This window comes from Schistocerca nitens, chromosome 5 (assembly GCF_023898315.1).
Source record: "Schistocerca nitens isolate TAMUIC-IGC-003100 chromosome 5, iqSchNite1.1, whole genome shotgun sequence".
In the NCBI taxonomy this organism is placed as follows: domain Eukaryota; kingdom Metazoa; phylum Arthropoda; class Insecta; order Orthoptera; family Acrididae; genus Schistocerca; species Schistocerca nitens.
This window is the reverse complement of record NC_064618.1, coordinates 423105747-423128333: the sequence shown is the minus strand read 5'-3', so window position 1 is coordinate 423128333 and position 22587 is coordinate 423105747.

Sequence of the window (22587 nt, the reverse complement as noted above, 5' to 3'; positions counted from 1 at the left end):
GACGGTCGAAAGCCTTTTCGATGTCCAGGAACACTGCCCCTGTAGCTTTGTTTATGTTGAAGCCATGTGTTATATGTTCAACGACCCGTAGGAGTTGTGTTGTGGAGTGGTGATTCCTGAAGCCGAATTGCTCCGGTCTCAGGATGTCATTTGTTATGCAGTGCCTAGTGATGCCTTTGAGAATCACCTTCTCAACAATCTTACTGAGCGAGCTCAGAAGTCTGATGCGTCGGTAATTTTGTGGGAGGCTGTGGTCTTTCCCCGGCTTCCTGAACATCAGGACCTTGGCCGTCTTCCAAAAGGCGGGGAAGTTATGGTGTTTTAGTATGGCATTCGTTATGTGTGTTAGGTACTCAGTTGCTTTATCCGTGAACTCCTGGAGGACACAGTTTTGAATGCCATCATGACCAGGGGCTTTCCTAGCAGCGGAATGCATTATAGCCCAGGAGACTTCGGCTGTGCTAGCATGTCGAATGTCGTCGCGCGATGGTTGGGCTAGAATGCGTGTAACCTCTTGGTCAGTAGCAAGTGTGAACGCTGGATCTGATGGTACCAGGTTCGGTGTGAATGACGCTGCGAGTGTTCGGGCCATTAGTTCTGCTTTCTCTTCCGCTGAGTATGCAGGTCCGTCAGGCCCTTGAAGCATTGGGGTGTATATTTTCTCCCTGGTGAAGTGTCGGGCTAGTTGCCACACGCCAGGTCGTGCGGTGTCCAGCCCTTCGAGTTTTTGGTTCCACTGTTGTGTTGTATGTGTTTGTATTTTATCGTGTATGATGCCCTGTAGTCTGTTAATGTGCCGTTTGAAGTACGGACGCCTGGTGCGCTGCCATTGTCTCCTGAGGCGATTCCTCATTGAGATTAGGCCCAGGATTTCCTGGGGCAGGGCCGCACTGCGTTGTAGTGAGGTGCGATCAGGTATGGTGCCTGCCATTGCGTCCTGGACGGCGTTAGTGAGGGTTTCTACTGCCTCGTCAATTTGTGCTGTTTCATTAATTTCGTGTATAGGTGGGATGTGGCTAGAGAGCGTTTGCTTGAACAATGTCCAATTCGCACGCCCGTAGTCCAACATCTTGCGTTGTTCCATGTGCTGCGGTGTTTCCTCAATGTATAGTATTACAGGTTGGTGGTTTGAGGGCAGATCGCTTTCAACGGCAACGTTGAGTGTCGCTGTAATGCCCTTGATGAGGGCCATGTCTATCACGTCTGGCCTGTGTCCCCTATGATAGGGAATGTGCGTCGGTTCAGTCGGCGCTAGTATAATGTAGTTTCTGCCTAGTGAATGTTCGTACAGTTTTTTGCCGTTGGGATTTCGTATGCGTGAATTCCATTCTGGGTGTTTTGTGTTCAGATCTCCAGCGACTATTACTCGCGGTGAAATGTTGAGTAATGTCGCGTGTTGAAATGCCTACAGGGCTGTTGTATACCGATATCAGTGTGGTGTAGGCTCCGTTGAACTTGACTCGGACGGCCGTAGCCTGGATTTTTTCCAGTTCAGGGAGCTCTATGTTTGTGTGCTCAATGTCTTTCTGTATGACGATTGGAGTTCCACCTGCCACGGCGTCGCCCGGTCGGTCAGTACGATAGACACAGTAGCCAGGAAAGTTTAATTGTTTGTGCGGTTTAAGTTTAGTCTCGCTCAGTAGCGCGACAAGGATTCCCTTGCGCTCCATGAACGCGGCAAATTCTGCCCTTTTGTTGTGGATCGAGTCTGCATTCCAGAACAGGATCCGTGATAGTGTGTGCGGGTGTGCGTTATAGGCCGGGTGTGGCATATTATTCATGTAAGAGTGTGAAAGAGTGTTGTGATGGCAGTGTGTATGACAGCCCAGTATTGCCCGGGTTCGGCGCTCATGAGCTGGGTGATGAGTGTAGTGACGGCCGTCAGCACCTTGGTAAGGATTTGAACGGTAGTGTGTCGGGGGAATAGTGTTTCCAGTATTCCCCCAGGTAGTGTGTTGGTGTTGGGTGTGGCAGCCTGAGGTGCTGTTGTGGAGTTAGCGGCCGCTTGTGCGGATATTGGTGTGTTGTTAGGAGCGGCATTTGTGTTTTGTGACAGAGGTTGTGGCTTGATGGCGACGGAGACATTGTGACCAGGCCTGGTATATTGATCTCTGCGTACTGTGTCCCAGGGGCCATTAATCAAAATTTAAAAAAAAATAAAATAAAAAAAGAAAGAAAGAAAGAAATGCGGAAAAGCGACGAACTGGGACCCTAGAGGTCGCCGACTGCTGGATCGAATCCCGTTCGGAATATGAATTTTTTAGTTTGTGTTTCAACCCGGCCTTCACTTCTCAACGACATTTGGTTCGCTTTCCACCATAAACTGTAGATCCTCTTTCCCCAATCGCCGAAGTGGCGCCCCGTTCAAAGACTTGCACCAGGCCGTTGATCCACACGGAATTATTATTATTACAATTATTATTATTACGAGGCCTACAATTTTGCTTCCGTCGTTTTTCTCGAAGTTCGGGGCTTTATTGTGAAAAACTGGTCACTACATTCTCCCATCTTTCGAATTAGCGTACGAATCCCGTGGCGGAAGGACTGGGCGTCTTTTGTGGAGATCCATGATTGAATTTTGCACTTGTTCATATGATCGGAAGTGCTGGTCAGCGAGACTGTATGCCACTGATTGAAAAAGGTGATAATCACAGAGAGCAAGGTCTGGAGAATGCGGCGGGAGGGATAGAACTTCTCATTTCAACGTTTCCCTTATATTTTGACGGGTTTTGCGACATGGGGTCGAGCACTGACCTGCTGCAAAATTACCTTTACGTGTCTGTCGCTGTATTGTGGTCGTTTGTGGTTCAGTGCTGGGCTGGAACGCATCAACTGCTTTCGATAATGATGTCCTGTGACTGCCTTCGTCTGTTTCAGTAGCTACGAAAACGTTCTGTCTTCCACATTCTCTGCACGTTCTTCCACTAATAGTTCTATCACATTTGGTCTTACCCAGCATTTTAAGAATCACAGCCACAGATTTCTTCACGCTAAAACAGAAAATTAAAACCTCCAGCAAATGGCGAGAAATGGGTACGTAAGTTGACGTTCTTAATAGACAATAACCTTGTGATGGAGTCACAGATCCACTAATATTTGTATGGTATTATGTTTACAGATGCCTAAGCTTGTTGTATTACACCTAAGACCAACAACCCGAACCCCACTTGCCGCTACTGCCGTCTATTGCAAAACGGCAGAAGCAAAGTTGTAGACCTATTATTATTATTATTATTATTTCTTTCCTTTCTCAGACGTTAAGTCTGGTTGAGAATGGAAAGTGACGCGGACCTTGATCAAGCGTCACTTCCTATTAACTGTACGGTATGTGTTATATTGCATTTAGGAACTTTCGGGTAATTGAACATGTATCAATAATTACGGATTTCTGTAGTTGTGTATATATGTTTGGATGTAGCTGTATTGCGTTGATGTACTGGTGGATATTGTGTGGTATGACTCCTGTAGTTGATAGTATAATTGGTATAATGTCAACTTTATCCTGATGCCACATGTCCTTGACTTCCTCAGCCAGTTGGATGTATTTTTCAATTTTTTCTCCTGTTTTCTTTTGTATATTTGTTGTATTGGGTATGGATATTTCGATTAGTTGTGTTAATTTCTTCTTTTTATTGGTGAGTATGATGTCAGGTTTGTTATGTGGCGTTGTTTTATCTGTTATAATGGTTCTGTTCCAGTATAATTTGTATTCATCATTCTCCTGTACATTTTGTGGTGCATACTTTATGTAGGAACGTGTTGTTTTATAAGTTTATGTTGTAAGGCAAGCTGTTGATGAATTATTTTTGCAACATTGTCATGTCTTCTGGGGTATTCTGTATTTGCTAGTATTGTACATCCGCTTGTGATGTGATCTACTGTTTCTATTTCTTGTTTGCAAAGTCTGCATTTATCTGTTGTGGTAATGGGATCTTTAATAATATGCTTGCTGTAATACCTGGTGTTTATTGTTTGATCCTGTATTGCAATCATGAATCCTTCCGTCTCACTGTATTATTATTATTATTATTATTATTATTATTATTATTATCAAAGCATAAATTGTTATTTTTATGTCTGCATCATCTTTCCCACGCATGTAACAAATGTGAAAGTTTAAGATCTCTTTATGTAGGTTTCCTGTGTTTTTGGAACCTCTAAAAGTAAATGTGGCTTGGTTCCTTAAACATGAGCAATTGCTTCCGCATTCCTTACTCTATGGGAATAACAATGACGAGTCGTTAAACTGTAATATTAATTTCTCCCATTTCGGAAAATATAATGGATCATTATCTTAGTTACAATGAGTGTGCAACTGCTGCTCGTTTCTGATGTCGATTATTGCCTGCACGGGAGACGTCAGCACGGAACCGTAACAGTCAACGACCGCACTAGTACCACAATGACTGCATTTCCTCAATTTCTGTTCTATTCCTTTCAAGACGTACTTTAACACCACACGACGATCTTCTACCTCTTAGTGCTTTCCACGGTAATACTGCAATGAACAAGACGTCCTTAACTGAAATTTCAAATAAACTGTACCGTAAATGATCTCAAGTTTTATTGCGTCGACAGTCAAAAGGGTCTGAGGACAAAGTTACGAGCCACCATTTCCACCTTTATTCCGAGTAATTACTCACAGAGCGGCGGCGGTTTTCGAGGCAAGCGAATAAGAATAGACGCGGTAGACGCTCAGCCGTCGGGAAATTGCTGCGGGGGCCGTAGCGGACGGCAGTAACATAAAGCCGAGAACCGCGACAGTATTATCTGAAAGTGTTTGATTACGGTAATAAAACGATTGCGGCCCATGCGAACAAGTAGTCCCGCTAATGTCTCTTAATGCCGCGCCGCTCCGCTTCCGGCGGATAAGCGGGCAATCTCTGGTGTCGGGAGGCGAGCGTGCTGCCGCTACAACCACTGGCTCCCCCAGTGCGGCGCCGCCCCCTCGATTCCACGCCACGCCTATTTACCCCTCGACCGCAAACAGCGGTGCCAACCGTGCCGTGACAAAGAACAAGGCCGCCCGCAGGCCGAAGGAGTGCTTAACCGCGGGTCGCAATCGTCGCTCTAGGCTTTAATGGGCAAAAACAGCTCCGCCCCGGCGGCAACACCCGTGACGCAACAAGAGTCAGCCGACGGGAGCGTGCGTGTATAAGGGCGATGCGTCGCGGGACTGTAAACATTTATTTACGGCCGCAGAGGATTGTGGTAAGTGGGACGGGGAAGTAAAGAAGCGACTTCTGGGAGCGATGGGCCGGGTCGGGTCGCGCTGTTTGAGTAGGAAACGAAGGGGGAGCGGCTCCGGCGACGGCCTGACAGTTTGTGTACGGCGCAGGAGGCGGATACATAAACGAGACGTCACGAGAGCCGAGGGGTGCCACTGCGGGAGACGACGCTGTGCTGCGGCGAACGCCGCCAGAGACAATGGTCGCATTCTGTCCTCCAGTGTCGGCCGCGGGATCTACGGTGTAGGATTACGTGTCATGGAACCGGGCAAAACATAGGACTGCCGACATATCAACATAGGAAAAGCATATAAAAGGTGTTATAAAATATTAGCAGCGTAGTTGTAAGCTACAATGAAAGGCTGATAATGAACAATATACACTAATGGCCACTAAAATTGCTACACCAAGAAGAAATGCAAATGATAAACGGGTATTCATTGGACAAATATATTACACTAGAACTGACAAGTGATTACAATTTCACGCACTTTGGGTGTATAGATCCTGAGAAATCAGTACCCGCAACAACCACCTCAGGCCGTAATAACGGCCTTGGTACGCCTGGGCATTGAGTCAGACACAGCTTGGATGGCGTGTACAAGTACAGCTGCCCATGCAGGTTCAACACGATACCACAGTTCGTCAAGGGTAGTGACTGGCGTATTGTGACGAGCCAGAAGCTCGGCCACCATTGACCAGACGTTTTCAGTTGGTGAGAGATCTGGAGAATGAGCTGGTCAGGGCAGCAGAGGAACATTTTCTGTATCCAGACAGGCCCGTACGGGACCTGCAACATGCGGTCGTGCATTATCCTGCTGAAATGTAGGGTTTCGAAGGGATCGAATGAAGGGTAGAGCCACGGGTCGTAACACATCTGAAATGTAACGTCCACTGTTCAAAGTGCCGTCAATGCGAACAAGAGGTGACCGAGACGTGTAACCAATGGCACCCCATACCATCACGCCAGGTGATACGTCAGTATGGCGATGACAAATACACGCTTTCAATGTGCGTTCACCGCGATGTCGCCAACCACGGATGCGACCATCATGATGCTGTAAACAGAACCCGGATTCATCTGAAAAAATGGCGTTTTGCCATTCCTGCACCCAGGTTCGTCGTTGAGTACACCATCGCAGGCGCTCCTGTCTGTGATGCAGGGTCAAGGGTAACCACAGCCATGGTCTCCGAGCTGATAGTCCATGTTGCTGCATACGTCGTCGAACTGTTCGTGCAGATGGTTGTTGTCTTGCAAACGTCTCCATCTGTTGACTCAGTGGTCGAGACGTGGCTGCACGATCCGTTACAACCATGCGGATAAGATGCCTGTCATCTCGACTGCCAGTGATACGAGGCCGTTGGGATCCAGCACGGCGTTCCGTATTACCCTCCTGAACCCACCTATTCCATATTCTGCTAACAGTCATTGGATCTCGACTAACGCGAGCAGCAATGTCACGATACTATAAACCGCAATCACGATAGGCTACAATCCGACCTTTATCAAAGTCGGAAACGTGATGGTACGCATTTCTCCTCCTTACACGAGGCATCACAACAACGTTTCACCAGCCAACGCCGGTCAACTGCTGTTTGTGTATGAGAAATCGGTTGGAAACTTTCCTCATGTCAGCACGCTATAGGTGTCGCCACCGGTGCCAACCTTGTGTGAATGCTCTGAAAAGCTAATCATTGGCATAGTCAGCGTTTTCTTCCTGTCGGTTAAATTTCGCGTCTGTAGCACGTCATCTTCGTGGTGTAGCAATTTTAATGGCCAGTAGTGTACATTGAAGAGCCAAAGAAACTGGTACCCCTGTCTAATACCGTGTAGGCTCCCGCGACCACGAAGAAGTGCCGCAACACGACGTTTCGTGGACTAGACTAATGTCTGAAGTAGTGCTGGAGGGAATTGACACCATGATCCTGCAGGGCTGTCCATAAATCCTTAAAGTACGAGGGGATGGAGATCTCTTCTGAACAGCACGTCGCAAGGCAACCCAGATATGCTCAATAATGTTCATGTCTGGGGAGATTTGTAGCCGGCAGAAGTGCTTAAACTCACAAGAGTGTTCCTGGACTCACTCTGTAGTAATTCTGGACTTATGGAGTGTCATGCTAGGACTGCCCAAGTTCACTGGAAAGCACAATGGATATGACCGGATGTAGGTGATGAGACAGGATGCTTTCGTAGGTGTCACCGGTCAGAGTCGTAACTAGACGTATCAGGAGTCCCATAACACTCCAACTTGCACACGCCCCATACCAGTACAGAGCCACCACCAACTTAAACAGTCCCCTGCTCAAATGGAGAGTCCATGGATTCAAGAGGTTGTCTCCATACCCGTACACGTCCACTCGCTCGATACAATTTGAAACAAGTCTCGCCCGACCAGGCAACATGTTTCCAGTCATCAACAGTCCAATGTCGGTGTTGACGGGCCCAGGCGAGACTTACAAGCTTTGTATCATGCAATCATCCAGGGTAAACTAGTGGGCCTTCGATTCCGAATGCCCTTATCGATGATGTTCCGTTGACAGGCTCGCACGCTAACACTAATTGACGGTCCAGCATTGAAATCTTCCGTCACGTTGAACGAATCGTCTCAGTCGTCATTGGTCCCTTTCATGCAGGATCTTTTTCGAAGATTAGATGTTTTATTGGATTCCTGATATTCACGGTACAGCCGTGAAATGGTCGTGCGGGAAAATCGCCACTTCATCGCTACCTCGGAGACGTTGTGTCCGTCATTCATGCGCCGTTTATATCACTGCGTTAAAACTCTCATTTTAATAACCTGCCATTGAAGCAACAGCAACCGATCTAACTACTGCACCAGACACTTGTTGTCTTATGTAGGCGTTGCCGATCTCAGTGCCGTATTCTGTGTGTTTACATATTTCTGTAAAAATGGCTCTGAGCACTATGGGAGTTAACATCTGAGGTCATCAGTTCCCTAGACTTAGAACTATTTAAACCTAACTAAACAAAGGACATCACACACATCCATGCCCGAAGCAGGATTCGAACCTGCGACCGCATAGCAGCGCGGTTCCGGACTGAAGCGCCTAGAACAGCTCGGCCACAGCGGCCGGCCATATCTCTGTATCTGGATACGTATGCCTACACCAGTTTCTTCGGCACTTCAGTGTATTTAGACTGTTGACGAAGGTTCGAGCACACAGATTCGATTCTCAGACGTGAGAGTGGCTCAAGCGCTTTCTAAGTAATAGAACTCCGTACGTTGTCCTCGACGGCGAGTGTTCACCACAGACAAAGATCGTCAGATGTGCTCCAGGGAACTGTGATGGGACCGCACTTATTCTCTATATACACTGACTGAAAAAATCGCACCACCAAAAAATATTTAAGGTATTACCAGTTTGTGGGATAATTCCACGCCTGTTGGAGAGACGGTTAATGCTTTTTGTAAATGACTCTGAAATTGTAGTCCGATGATGTTCCACATGTGCTTGATTGGAGACAGATCTGGAGATCGAACAGGCCAAGGCAACATGTCGACACGCTGTAGAGCTTATGAGATTGCAACAACGACATGTGGGCGGGCGTTATTCTTTTGGAAAACACTCTCTGGAATGCTGCTCATGAATGGCAGCATAGCAGGTCGAATTACCAGAGAGATGTGCAAATCAGCAGTCAGGGTGCGTGATATAACCACGAAAGAGTTCCTGCTGTCAAACGAAATCACGCCCCAGGCCATACCTACACGTATAGGTCCATTGTGTCTGTCACGCGGTAGACTGTTTACAGGCCCTTAATAGACTTCCTTCTAACTGACACATGGACATCACTGGCACTGAGAGAGACACAGCTCTAATCGAAAAACGCAACAGACGTCGACCCTGCCTTTCAATGAGCTCTCGCTTGATGACACTGGAGTCGCAAATGGCGGTGGTTTCGGGTCAGTGGAACGCAAGCTCCTAGGCGTCGGGCTCAGATCTGTTCTTGAGATAACCGGTTTGTAACAGTTCGTTGCGTCACTGTCGTGCCAAATGCTGTTCAAATTACTGCTGCTGATGCAGTAAGATGTGCCAGAGTCACACGCCGAACACGATAGTCTTCCGTCTCGGTAGTGCCACGTGACTGTCTGGAGCCTTGTCTTCTTGCGATCATATATTTCCGAGACCACTGCTGCCAGATATTATGTACAGTGGCTACATTCATGCCAAGTCTCTCAGAAGGAATATCCAGCTTCTTCTAGCCGTACTGCACGACCTCGTTGAAACTCGGTGAGGTGTTGATAACGGCGGAATTTGTACTTTCAAAGGCTTTCTTGACTAACATCGGCTCACCACGTCGAATCTCAAAGGTGACTAACTCTCTCAGCGTTTAAAGCGTGTATTTAAAGCAAACCTCATTTGCGTCTTCATAGCGGCGCTACTAGTGACACTCTCACGCAACTGGCGCGAAATCTGAACAGACATCATCTTTCAAACGCAGAAACACGCTTACCAACTTTCGTTTAAGTCGCAGAACTCCTATTTGGTGTTATCACTTTTTTCTGTAAGTGTACATAAATGATCCGTCAGTCGGGGTGAACATCAGTTTACGGGAGGGTGACATAGTTGTGTGACTGTAGGATGATACAAGGAGACTTTTGACAGAATTTCTATATTCTGTGGTGAATGTCAGCTTCTTCTAAATGGAGATAAATGTAAATTATGCGGATGAATGGAAAAAATAGTCGTTTAACGTTCAAATATAGCATTAGTAGAGTGCTGCTTGGCACAGTCACATCGATTTAATATCTGGGAGAAACGTTACAAAGCGATATGACGTAGAATGAGCACGGCTGGTAGTAGGGAAGGCGACTGCTCGGCTTCGTTTTATTGGGAGAATTTTGGGAAAGTGTAGCTCGTCTATAAAGGAGTCAGAGTATAGAACTCTAGTGCCACCCCTACTTCAGTATGTAGTTAGTAATATTGAGGTGCACACATACCAGCTGGTAAAATACCTGAAATACATTTTCAGCAAATATGTGGGGCAGGGCTAACACCGAATCAGCCACCCCTCTCACCTCGTACATCATCTCAGTTAACTGCCCCTTCGGGACACGGATGTTATGATCAGTTTCGAAGTAATCTTCCTTTTTATAATAGTAACTTTTCCGAATCCTTGGAAATAGTCGCCAAAAGTTACGATGAGTCTTTTTTTGAACTTTTTAGTCACGTCCTTCTTCGACGTAAAATAATATGAACAAACCAATATCGTGACGATGAATAGTCCATTACAGCGTGTTTCGATGAATCTACATATAAAATGCTATGAAACACAGGCACTAGAACCCACCAGATTCAAATGAACGTGTTGACTGTTTTGTCACGAGGCCACAGTGAACGAAAAGTCTGGAAGGGTTACTGGAACATTTAAACTGTCTCCGCCCTAATGTGACATTCACACGGGTAATTGAAAGAGAGGGCCAGCTACTTTTCCCCGACGTGTTATTTAGGAGGAGGGCGAACGGATCCTTATGTTACAGTGTATACAGGAAACCCACATGCACTGTTCCCTGTCTTCACACCTCGAGTCATCACCATCCGTGACAAAGAAATTGGGTGCTGAAGACTCTGTTTCCTAGAGCTTGAACACTTTCGGGCAAGAAACGTTTACCGAAGGATTACAACACCTAGGAATTGTGTTTTAAAGGACTGGGTACTCAGTGGCCGAATGGTTCTAGGGGCTTCAGTCTGGAACCGCGCGATCGCTACAGTCGCAGGTTCGAATCCTGCCTAGGGCATGGATGTGTGTGATGTCCTTAGGTTAGCCATTATGTCATATGGTATCATATTTTGGGGTAACTCCACAAAAAGAGAAAAGTTTTTTAGAGTACAGAAGCGTCTAATAAGAGTAATGAGTTGTGTGAATCCAAAAACATCATGTCGAAACCTATTCAAAGAATTGGGCATATTAACCACAGCTTCTCAGTATATTTATTCCTTAATTAAGTTTGTTGTAAGTAATACATCCCTTTTTCCAACTAACTGCTTATTAAAAATGGTTCAAATGGCTCTGAGCACTATGGGACTCAACTGCTGAGGTCATTAGTCCCCTAGAACTTAGAACTAGTTAAACCTAACTAACCTAAGGACATCACAAACATCCATGCCCGAGGCAGGATTCGAACCTGCGACCGTAGCGGTCTCGCGGTTCCAGACTGCAGCGCCTTTAACCGCACGGCCACTTCGGCCGGCAACTGCTTATTACACTGTATCAATACTAGGAATAAGAACAGTATACATAAAGATTTAAAATCACTTACTCTTTCCCAGAAAGGAGTCCAATATTCAGCAACGCATATGTTCAATAAGTTACTAGCAACCATTATGAGTTTAGTTTCAGACAAGGCACAATTTAAACATAATTTAAAAGAATTTTTGGTGGCCAACTCCTTCTATTCCATCCATGAGTTTCTCAACACGTGCAGTAGACGATTTTAATGAAAATTCATTATACTTTGCATGGGGGCTTAATTATTTATATATGCAAATAATTTTAATTTTTTGCTTTAGTAGCTGTCTGTCCGATTACGAAGTCTCGTACCGGTTGGCCCTGACTAGTATTATTACGCAATCTGACTGCATAGAACAACAACAAAGAATGAAATGGAAATTTTCATTAACACAATTAATTAATTAAGTCCCCAGCAACTATAAAACCTACGAAACCAAAGCACAAGTGTAACTGTTCTGTGTGTGGGAGTATGACTCAACGTACGCATCTGGCACGGTTCTTATTCAACAAGACAAGAAATTTCAAATACCATTTATACTGAAATAATTAAAGAAAATAGAAATACTATAATTACGCAAGAAACCCAGAATTACACTCTAATACAAGAACACAAGCCAGATGCTTTGTTGACTGAACCTGTAATGACGCATTATTTACAACATTAAAATAATGAAAAATAAATCAAGTTTTGTTACCTTCATATATTGATGAAAACCTCTCAAATCATTACAATATCTCCATTAGAACAACATCTGCTATCTATTCCATCAAACAACTGCATAAGACATGGAACAAACACTTTTCACTACGGCATCTCAGCGAGCACACTCCTCCGCTACCTCTCAATAACCACTGCCTACTACGAGTTCTCGACACGCACTGCCTACCATGACATCTCAAGAATCACTGCCAGTGGAGGCGGCGGAACAATACTCTCTAGCGCGATCTCTGGCGCTGTGGCTCAGTGTAGGCACCTTTCATATGCCCTTCCTCCACGGGCTAGAATTTGATGGTATTTTTGCCAGCATTGGTGGTGAAAATACCACCAAATTCGTCAAAAAAATACAGACAAAATTAAAAGATAATATTAATGCGTAAATATCATATAACTAGATAAAATTTTGGCTTTGCACTGACCTTTCAATAACCTAATATATAAAATACAGTAAGCAATACAAATTCTTTCATACATGTGACTTTACATAACAGTTTACACAAGTATTATGTGGTTAAACAGTTCAATCAATAGCGTCAGCAATGACGAATATGTGCAGGTAAGAGTCTCATAACTTTTCACAACAGTAATACACAAAAAATCAGTTTATACAAATATTCACATAAACTGTTTCCATAGCCCAAGAAACAAGTAGTTGACAGTTCCAGCAGTAGCACCCAGCAATGGTCAACAGGTGCAAAAACCAACAAGTGACATTTTTTCAGTAGAAACAGTCCATCAATAGCACTCAGTAATGTTGAATAGGTGCAGACACCAACAAGTAACACCTTTTCAGTAGAAACAGTCCATCAGTGGCACCCAGTACTGTTGAACAGGTGCAGACACCCACAAGTAACACCATTTCAGTATAAGCAGTTCCATTAGTGGCACCAGCAATGTTGAGCAGGTGCAAACAGCAACATGTGACATCTTTTCAGTAGAAGCAGTCCATCAGTGGCACCCAGCAATGTTGAGGAGGTGCAGACAGCAACAGGTGACATCTTTTCAGTAGAAACAGTCCATCAGTGGCACCCAGCAATGTTGAGCAGGTGCAGACACCAACAAGTGACATCATTTCAGTAGAAGCAGTCCATCAGTGGCACCCAGCAATGTTGAGCAGGTGCAGACATCAACAGGTGACATCTTTTCAGTAGAAGCAGTCCATCAGTGGCACCCAGCAATGTTGAGCAGGTGCAGACATCAACAAGTAACACCATTTCAGTATAAGCAGTTCCATTAGTTCCATTTAGTGTCATGGCGGCTGCAGTGTAACACGTGTTAAGTTCGGCTCGCGAAATTTAGTCGAATTCGAAGGTGTTCTCGCAGGTGGTGTTGCCTAGTACAAGTGGAAATCGTGTAAACAACAGTGTTCTGTGCAGTAGTGCTATTTTTTTCTGTGCTCCGCCAATATCTTCGAGAAAATGGTAAACAGAAGAGTCAACAGCAGCGCGTCCAGCAGCGGGGAAGCAGCACGTGCGGCGGGCCCGCTCTTGGCGGAAGGTGCGGCCGCGGCTCCCGGCATAGCGGAGCTGGTCCGCTCTGAGGTAAACGCTGCGCTTCGCGATAAAAACAATCTCGATCTGATAGCAGGCACTATATCAGATACTGTAACGGCAGCAGTATTGGCCAAAATGCGTGAAACTGTTGAGGCCAATACTGCCGAAATTACAGCACTAAAAAAATCTGTGTCTGAATACGAGAAAAAGGCACGAGAGTTGGAAGTGAAACTATCTGCCGCAACTGACGAACTAGAACAGTACCAAAGGCGAAATAGTCTACGACTGTTTGGAGTAGTAGAAAATAAAGAAGAAGACACGGACAACCTGCTTATACAGGTTGCGCGTGAAAAATTAGGCGTAGAAGTGACCAAGGCAGACATTGACAGGAGCCATCGGGTGGGACGAAAACTACCAGGTGCCACCAAACCTCGTCCAATAATAATTAAATTTATCTCGTACCGAAAAAGGGCAGAGATCTTTACCCAGAAGAAGAAGTTAGCAAGGACAGGGCTTACAATAAGGGAAGATCTGACACACGAACGGCTAAAGATTTTAAACAGTGCCATATCCCATTTCGGTCTTCAGAATGTGTGGACTCAGGATGGCAGAGTAATCATTAAGACAGCAGCTGGAAAGAAGACAGTCACAAACATGACAGAACTGAATAGTATTAAGTGAAGCTACTCGAGCCAAAAGTGCAAACTTAACACCATTTGCAAATTGTAACAGCCCTATACTCAGATATAGTCTTGTAATTTTATTAATTTTTTAATTATACCCATATTTGTACCTTCAACTAATTGTTTTTGTAACTGTATTAACTTTTCACTATTTTTTTGTGTCTGTAGCTCTAACCATTACTTAATTTTAGTTACTGCTAATACTTTTTTCATTTTTCATTTTTCATTTTTCATTTTTATTCTCTTCCGTTCTGAATTAGTTCTATTGCAATTATTAGTTTCTCCTTTAGTTCATTAATCACCCATCCCTTCGGTTTAAATTGTTCATAACAAAAATCACTATCAGTATCACTTTAGCAAATTTCAATCTAATTGTAGCTTCCTACGATAATCACTACCAGCATCACGTTAGTAAATTTCAATTTAATTCTAGCTTCCTACGATAATCTATTAATTATTAAGCTTACTTCTCTCTGCTGGCAGCATCGGCCTCTTAAATCACTCCCTTTTCCCTTATTTCCACCCTAAGCTGTTTCAAATACGCTAATTTCATTTCTCTTCGTACGACAGAGGATACACAGTGACACACAGCCGTCACTATTTTGGTCATATTCTCCTTGCACCGAATACCACTAATCCATTTTCTATACTCCCGCAACCTCAGGAAATCTCTAGCAGTCGCCTTTCTTTCGGCACTCGCGGTGTCACACACAGGGCGCGCAAAATCTCGGACACCCCTGTGTTATGTCACTTGGCGGAAGCAGCGGCCAGTGCCCCTCGCGGCAGGTAGTGCCTAACAAAGGGACAAACCAGTCTGCCACCCTAGTTCAGGCTGCCCAGCGGAACGCGTCAGAGCTTTTAGCAGCTCACTGCAACATCCAGTCTTTACCTGCACATTACGAAGAACTTAGCCTCCTCTTCAACCAACTAAACTACCACGTAATCCTCTTATCCGAAACGTGGTTGAAACCACACATATCCTCTGCATCTATTCATCTCCCAGGGTACACATTTCTTAGGGCAGACAGATCAAAAAAGCGAGGTGGCGGCGTCGGCGCGTATATACGAACAGATCTCAAAGCGAAAGTCTTATGTACGTCAAATCCTGCTGAAGAAAAAGAGGCTGAATTCATGTTCATTGAAATAAATATACAAAGTCGGAAATTCTTGAATGGCGTCGTGTACAAGCCGCCAAAAATAAGCTCAATGAGTTCCTTCCAGTCGGAATTACATTCACTTCAGTGTCAATACGAACATGTCATCGTAATGGGTGACTTGAACATAGACCTGCTAAGAGACACTCCCTCCGCAATAAACCTAAGAAGACTGTTTAGTTGCAATAGCATGAACATTCTTCCATTACAACCTACACACTATACGGCGCACAGTCATACTCTTATAGACGTAATCGCAACGAAACAGACTGACAAAGTAAGAGATGTTGGTCAAACATCGGCCCCTGGCCTCTCAGCACATGATGTAATATTCCTGGCCTACTCTGTGCAGCCCCCAAGGATCAAATCGCGTTACATAACTTGTAGGAACATGAAACGTATTGACCTTGACGCTCTAACAGCCGATTGCTCAGAAATCTCATGGCATCAAATAATCAGAAAACCCACAATCGACGGCAAAATTAATGAACTTAGTGATAAACTCACTGCCCTCTATGACAAACATGCACCTGTGCGCACAATCCGTGTAAGAAAATCTCCTGCTCCATGGCTGACAGCTGAATTACGTCAAATGATGACTAATAGGGATGCTGCCCACAGGCGTTGCAAGGCAGATCCGAAACCCGAGCGTTTCGAAGAATATAGAAAGCTACGGAACAGAGTGAAACAATGCATTCGCAATGCTAAAATCAGGCACGCCCGCTCCCTTGTATGCAGCGATCTGACGCCCACGACTCTATGGAAGAATCTCCGTAGCTTGGGGGTCGGAAAGGCAAAATCGGAAACCACTTTTCATGTGTCAGCTAACGAATTAAATGAATTCTTCTCTGCACCTCTGAATACCAGCACAGCTGATAATTACCGTCCACAAGAATCCCTAAACAGGATAACTAACAACGATACCTTCCATCTAAAACATGTAACAACAAATACGGCAAGAAAAGCAATAATGAGAATCTCTTCTGATGCAATAGGCAACGAAAGTATCGGTATAACCATGATTAAGAATGTTGCCGATATCTTAGTGCCTGTCTTAACTGACATATTTAATTTTTCCCTCGTGAACGGAATATATCCCACTGCATGGAAAAGAAGCCTAATTCGACCCATCCCTAAGATCGAAAACCCGCAACTGCCTAGTGATTACCGACCAATTAGCATACTGCCTGCTGTTTCCAAAGCACTTGAATATATTGTTCATGACCAAATCACTGAACACTTGCATGAATTCAGCCTATATGACAAATTTCAATCCGGTTTCCGTAAACATCACAGCACAAACACTGCTCTAATTAAAGTAACTGATGACCTGAAATATGCCATCGACAATCGAAAGGCAACAATATTGACGCCACTGGACTTCAGCAAAGCTTTTGACACTGTTAACTTTGACATAATGCTCAGAAAAATGCAACAGCTTAATTTCTCTGAAAGTGCAATGAGATGGTTTGAAAGCTACTTAAAAGACAGACAGCAATGTGTTGTCTGCGTAAATGAAAAATCTTCCTGGAAACATGTTTCCTCGGGAGTGCCACAAGGATCAGTCTTAGGACCACTTCTGTTTTCTTTATATGTCAACGATATTTCATCGGTTCTGTCCTCCTGTAAATATCATTTCTATGCCGACGACCTCCAGCTCTACCTAAGCGTCAGACCTGAAGATGTAAACACTGCAATCGCTCAGATGAATGATGATCTGTCTTCAGTAGTGACATGGGCGAAAAACCTGGGGCTTAAACTAAATGCAAAAAAGACGCAAGTAATCTTAATAGCCCATCAGAAATTAATAAGTTCAGATTTCCGCGAACGGCTACCTCCTATTCTGCTCGACGGTACTCCAATACCATATCAGAAAACAGTGAAGAACTTGGGTGTAACTTTGGATGAGCATCTCAACTGGGCGGAGAATACAGTCGCAGTGTGCCGAAAGACGTCTGCTTGTCTCTATGCTCTCAAAAAGTTTCGGAACATATTTCCACAGGACTTGAAACGCCAGCTCGTGCAAGCACTCGTTCTACCGAACCTCCACTATTGTGATGTGTTTCAACAAGGCATGAGCAGTGAAAACAAAAGACGGCTAGAGCTAACCATGAATGCCTGTGTGCGTTACACCTGCAACATTCGCCGATACGATCATGTTAGTGCTTCATACTCCCAGCTAGGGTGGCTGCGGCCGGACAAATTGCGCGACTACCACACTCTATGTCTACTCCACCGACTCCTCGTCGCGCAAGCACCCCAGTACCTTGCTTCAGAGATTAAAAGCCTGTCATGTCATCATAATCGAAACACGAGGTCACTCTTATTTGGTATCCTAACTGTGCCCACTCACAAAACAAAAACTTTTGCAAACTCCTTCTCAGTTGCCGCTGTCCGCCTCTGGAACAAACTGCCCCTTACCTTGCGCAAAATTCAATCTCCTGCTGCTTTTAAGAAGAAGTTGAAGCATTTCCTACTATCATCCTTATAAAGTTCTCCAGAAAATTAATGTTCAAGGACAATCCCCTCATCTGGCAAATAGCAAAGCTAGCGTCTCCTATGTTTCTCCTGAGATGCCTTCCTCTTCATCCATCTCTATTAGCCACGCAATATTCTTTTCCTTTATATTTCCTTAATTATGTTTCATCATGTCTCTCTATTCTTCTCCTCCTTTCACCATGAGTCTCCCTCATACTCCCTGCTGCCAGCACTCCTATCTCAAATCTGTCTGTTCAGTAATGTCTAATTATAACAGTACTTGTGATCTAAGAATATAAACTCTATATGTATGTATTTTTCCGGGTGTACCTTTCAAATTGTTTATTTCACTTTTTGTACTAGATGTAGTTTAACATGCCTACTAAAACATATGAATGTAAAATAAGTAGAATGCCTGGTTAGATGTAAGAGAGGGCCTGATGGCCCTAATCTTGCCAGGTTAAATAAATCAATAAATAAATAAATAAAAAATTAGTGGCACCAGCAATGTTGAGCAGGTGCAGACACCAACAAGTGACATCATTTCAGTAGAAGCAGTCCACCAGTGGCGCCCAGCAATGTTGAACAGGTGCAGACAGTAACAGGTGACATCTGTTCAGTAGAAGCAGTCCATCAGTGGCACCCAGTAATGTTGAGCAGGTGCAGACATCAACAGGTGACATCTTTTCAGTAGAAACAGTCCATCAGTGGCACCCAGCAATGTTGAGCAGGTGCAGACATCAACAAGTGACATCATTTCGGTAGAAGCAGTTCCATTAGTGGCACCAGCAATGTTGAACAGGTGCTGACCGCAGTCCATAATATTCACTTTCACTAATCACACTGTTCATCAGCAGAAATTAAACATGTCCTAGTGGCAACAATCATGTAGAAAAAGTGCAAGTAACAGTCCATAATATTCACTATCACTAATCACACAGTTCATCAGTAGAAATTAAACATTTCTAACATACAAATCATAATAAACACACAAATGATATCAGGTCATTGTCATATTAACTATTACAGTACACAAATAACAGTAAACCTATAATATTTATGGGTGTCAGTGCAAGCCACGACAAACAAGTAAAATAATATTTAGGAGATAGGTTGGTACCAATTTGGGATAGGGAAAGGAAAACACACAAAACACACTCACTCATCTTTCATCCACATTAGTACTACTGTGTAATTGAATAGTGTTAACTGTGTAAATGCAATTCTGTCAAAATTTTATGTTCATCGTGTGTATCAAGTAGTAGTGGCAGCAATGTATAACAGTCAATAATAGTTAGTCAATGTCATAGTCATCATGTCAAGACCAATGTTTGCCAAGCCAGATCAAAATGTACGGTTGCTGAACAACTGTCAGTGAGCCAAGATATGCAAATGCTTCCTCTCTCAAAAAAAAAGTATGTACTCCTTAGTGATTTAACAAAGTGTGTGTAGACAATCTTCCTTCCACTTTAGTGTTCTAGTCTGCCATCTTCATCCTCCTTGTTCCATATAGACCAACAAAAAAAATATGCTCTTCACTTACTTTACCTCTTATCCACCAAAACTCCAATAATCATCAGCATCACATAATCTCAATACTTCAATAATACCTCTTACGTCAACATATAAACCTTATCATGAATATCATTTACCTTTTCTCTTGTCCACCAAAATTCCAATAATCATCAACTTCACATAATCTCAATACCTCAATAATACCTCTTCAATACGTCGATACATATAAACCTCAGCTCCAATATCATTTCACTTCCATAACAACTCTTTCCTCTAGTCAGTCTCCTCGAACAAGTACAGACAAAATCCTAGTGCAAACTTCAATTCAGCATCCCATACAATCCGAAGACACAGTGTCCACACACAACCTCTGTGTAATCCATCTGACCCAAATTTTCTACTCATTATAAATTATAAGATACATTTTGGTTCCTTGTCCATCATTAAATAAAAGAAATGCATACATGACCTCTAACAGACTTAGTTCGAATAACTCTCAGTAATTAAGTACGATTACGAAGTGTTAATGATCGTGATATTTCAGTGTGTACACCACTTCAAAAATTATGGCAAACAGAAGCATACATGTGGAGTATTTCTTGTGTCAAGTGTCACTTCCTATTTCAACTGCTCACGAAGAATGCAGTGTAATAACTGTTAATGGTCTAACCTAGTGTTGGTATGTCATGTCGTTAGCTTCCTTCCTATTAGCATAAATTTATACAGCTTCCATAAAACCTCCAGATCATGTGACTTCCATGCAGTTTCTTGTACCAATGTCGTTCGTAGAATTATAGCAGTTCATTTTCTTATCTTAAAAATATAAGGCACTGAGCGTAAGCAAAACATGCAATGGCGAGTAAATATACCAGTAGAGAACAGAATGTCAACAAGTGGATGCAGCACAATTCCTACAACGAGGCTCTGCCAAGAGAACAATCTATAATTAATACCATAGTGTGACCTAAACTCCATGTTCGTACACAGTATATCAGCATTTCTATATACCAAATTAAAGAGTACTTATGACAACAAAGGAAATGTGTTAATATGCAATCCATACGCAAAGCAGCAAATATGTATCTTACATAATAAACAGGCCATTATCATCATATCAGCATAAGCAAATAAATGTTCATACGTAATCTTAATAAGTAAACATGAAGGCGCAAGCAGATAAATCACAAAGTGTAACCTACATACATAACCATATCAGCACAATTAATCAGGTGACAATTATAATTTAAATAAATAAGCACAGCAGGCACATAATAAAAAAAATATGACATCAGTGAAAAGGCAGTGCAGCCAAGCGATGCATAATATACATAAGTAACAACACTGTTCATTAATCAATAATTGTCAAAATCAGTAAATGTACACAAGCACGTCGCTTCACAAGTAAATTCATGGAACATGAAATTTAGCACAAAGTATGAATCACGTAATCGCGAGCAGCAAATTGCATCTAAAGTACGTACCTAGGTGGAATTATGTTACCTGAAAAATAAACTCAATTAATAGTTACCCTTTTTAGTTTATTACTTTTTTCTTCGAAATTACATTCTTCCTGAAATTTTCTCCAAAGCAAGTCGTCTTAACGTCGGACACGCACAGAATTTACCTGAAGGTCTTAAATATTTTATACAACCGTATCCTGAAAAATACTGAACGTTAATAATATAATTTATAAAGTCACCATAGCTTTATACTGAATTTAATCCGAGAAATTAAGACTGTGTATTTGTTTACGTCTGTCAGTGCATTCGCACTGAGCGCTCGATCAGCTGTAGACGCGTGACGTAGAAGGTGATTGTTTGCGGTCAACGACAGCCTTGTGCGGCGCGCAGACTGACTGTTGTTTTGAGTATGTGCCGCCGCCAAAACACAGCGCGGTATCCATGTATTCTCTGCATGTTTACATGTAGCTGTTAGTTTCTCTAAAGTATATCATTCCACAAAAATTTTAACGTTAGATATGTGATGTATTCCCTTAGAGCGTCGTGATTTAAGAGTTTCTACTTCAATAGTGTTATCATGAATAATTTTGCGAACTCTATACGGACCGTTATAAAGCAGAAAAAATTTGCGACATAAGCCTTTTCCTTTATGAGACAAACGATGAGACTTAATTAACACCTTTTGACCAACTGACAAGATTTTTTAAACGACCAGGACGTTTAGCTGATCTCTCTCTTCTAGCAGCCGCAGATGCAATATTTCGTAGAGCCAGGTTGACAACTTCGGAATGCCGCAGTTTCCGTGTAGGCGGAAAAGTAACAATTTCAGAAATGCGATTTGACGGTGCTTTGTTTTTTAATATCAATAGAGGCGGTAAAGAAGTTGAGTCATTAGGAAGTTCATTCAGAATGTTTTGAAAAATATGAAGATACTGATCCCAAGTTCTGTGATTCTGATGACAATAAAGACGGCACAATTTATTGATTTCCTTCATCCATCTCTCTGAAGCATTAGATTGAGGGTGAAAAAGTGAAATAAAAATTGGTTTAATCTTACGACGCCGTAGAGTACGAAGCCAAATCTTAGAGCGAAACTGTGATCCATTATCTGATATAACCTTATCAACATGACCAACTTCTTTAAGAAAACGTTTGATGAAAGCATTAGATACTGAACGAGCTGTTGCTTTGCGTAAAGGTGTAAAACACACATATTTTGATGTCAATTCCACTGCTACGAAAATGTACGCAAAACCATTAGTAGAACGAACCACTGGACCCAACAAATCGACTGCAGCAATCTCCTTTAATTTCGCTGGAATGATAGGAAACAACGGTGCTCTGTGAGAAATAGTTGGTGGTTTAGCCTGATGACATAATTTGCATTTGGCAAGAACAGATCGAATACGTTTTTCCATATTACTGAAGTAACAATTTTCTCGTAATTTATGAAAACATTTTCTGGGACCAAAGTGCGCGTAACTGCAATGTGTAAACGAGGTGTGGCCAAATCATCCAATCTAACAAAGCGTCTAAGAAAATTACAGACACCAAGGAAACTACGAACATCACGTTTTGTGGTAGGAACAGCATAATTACGAATAG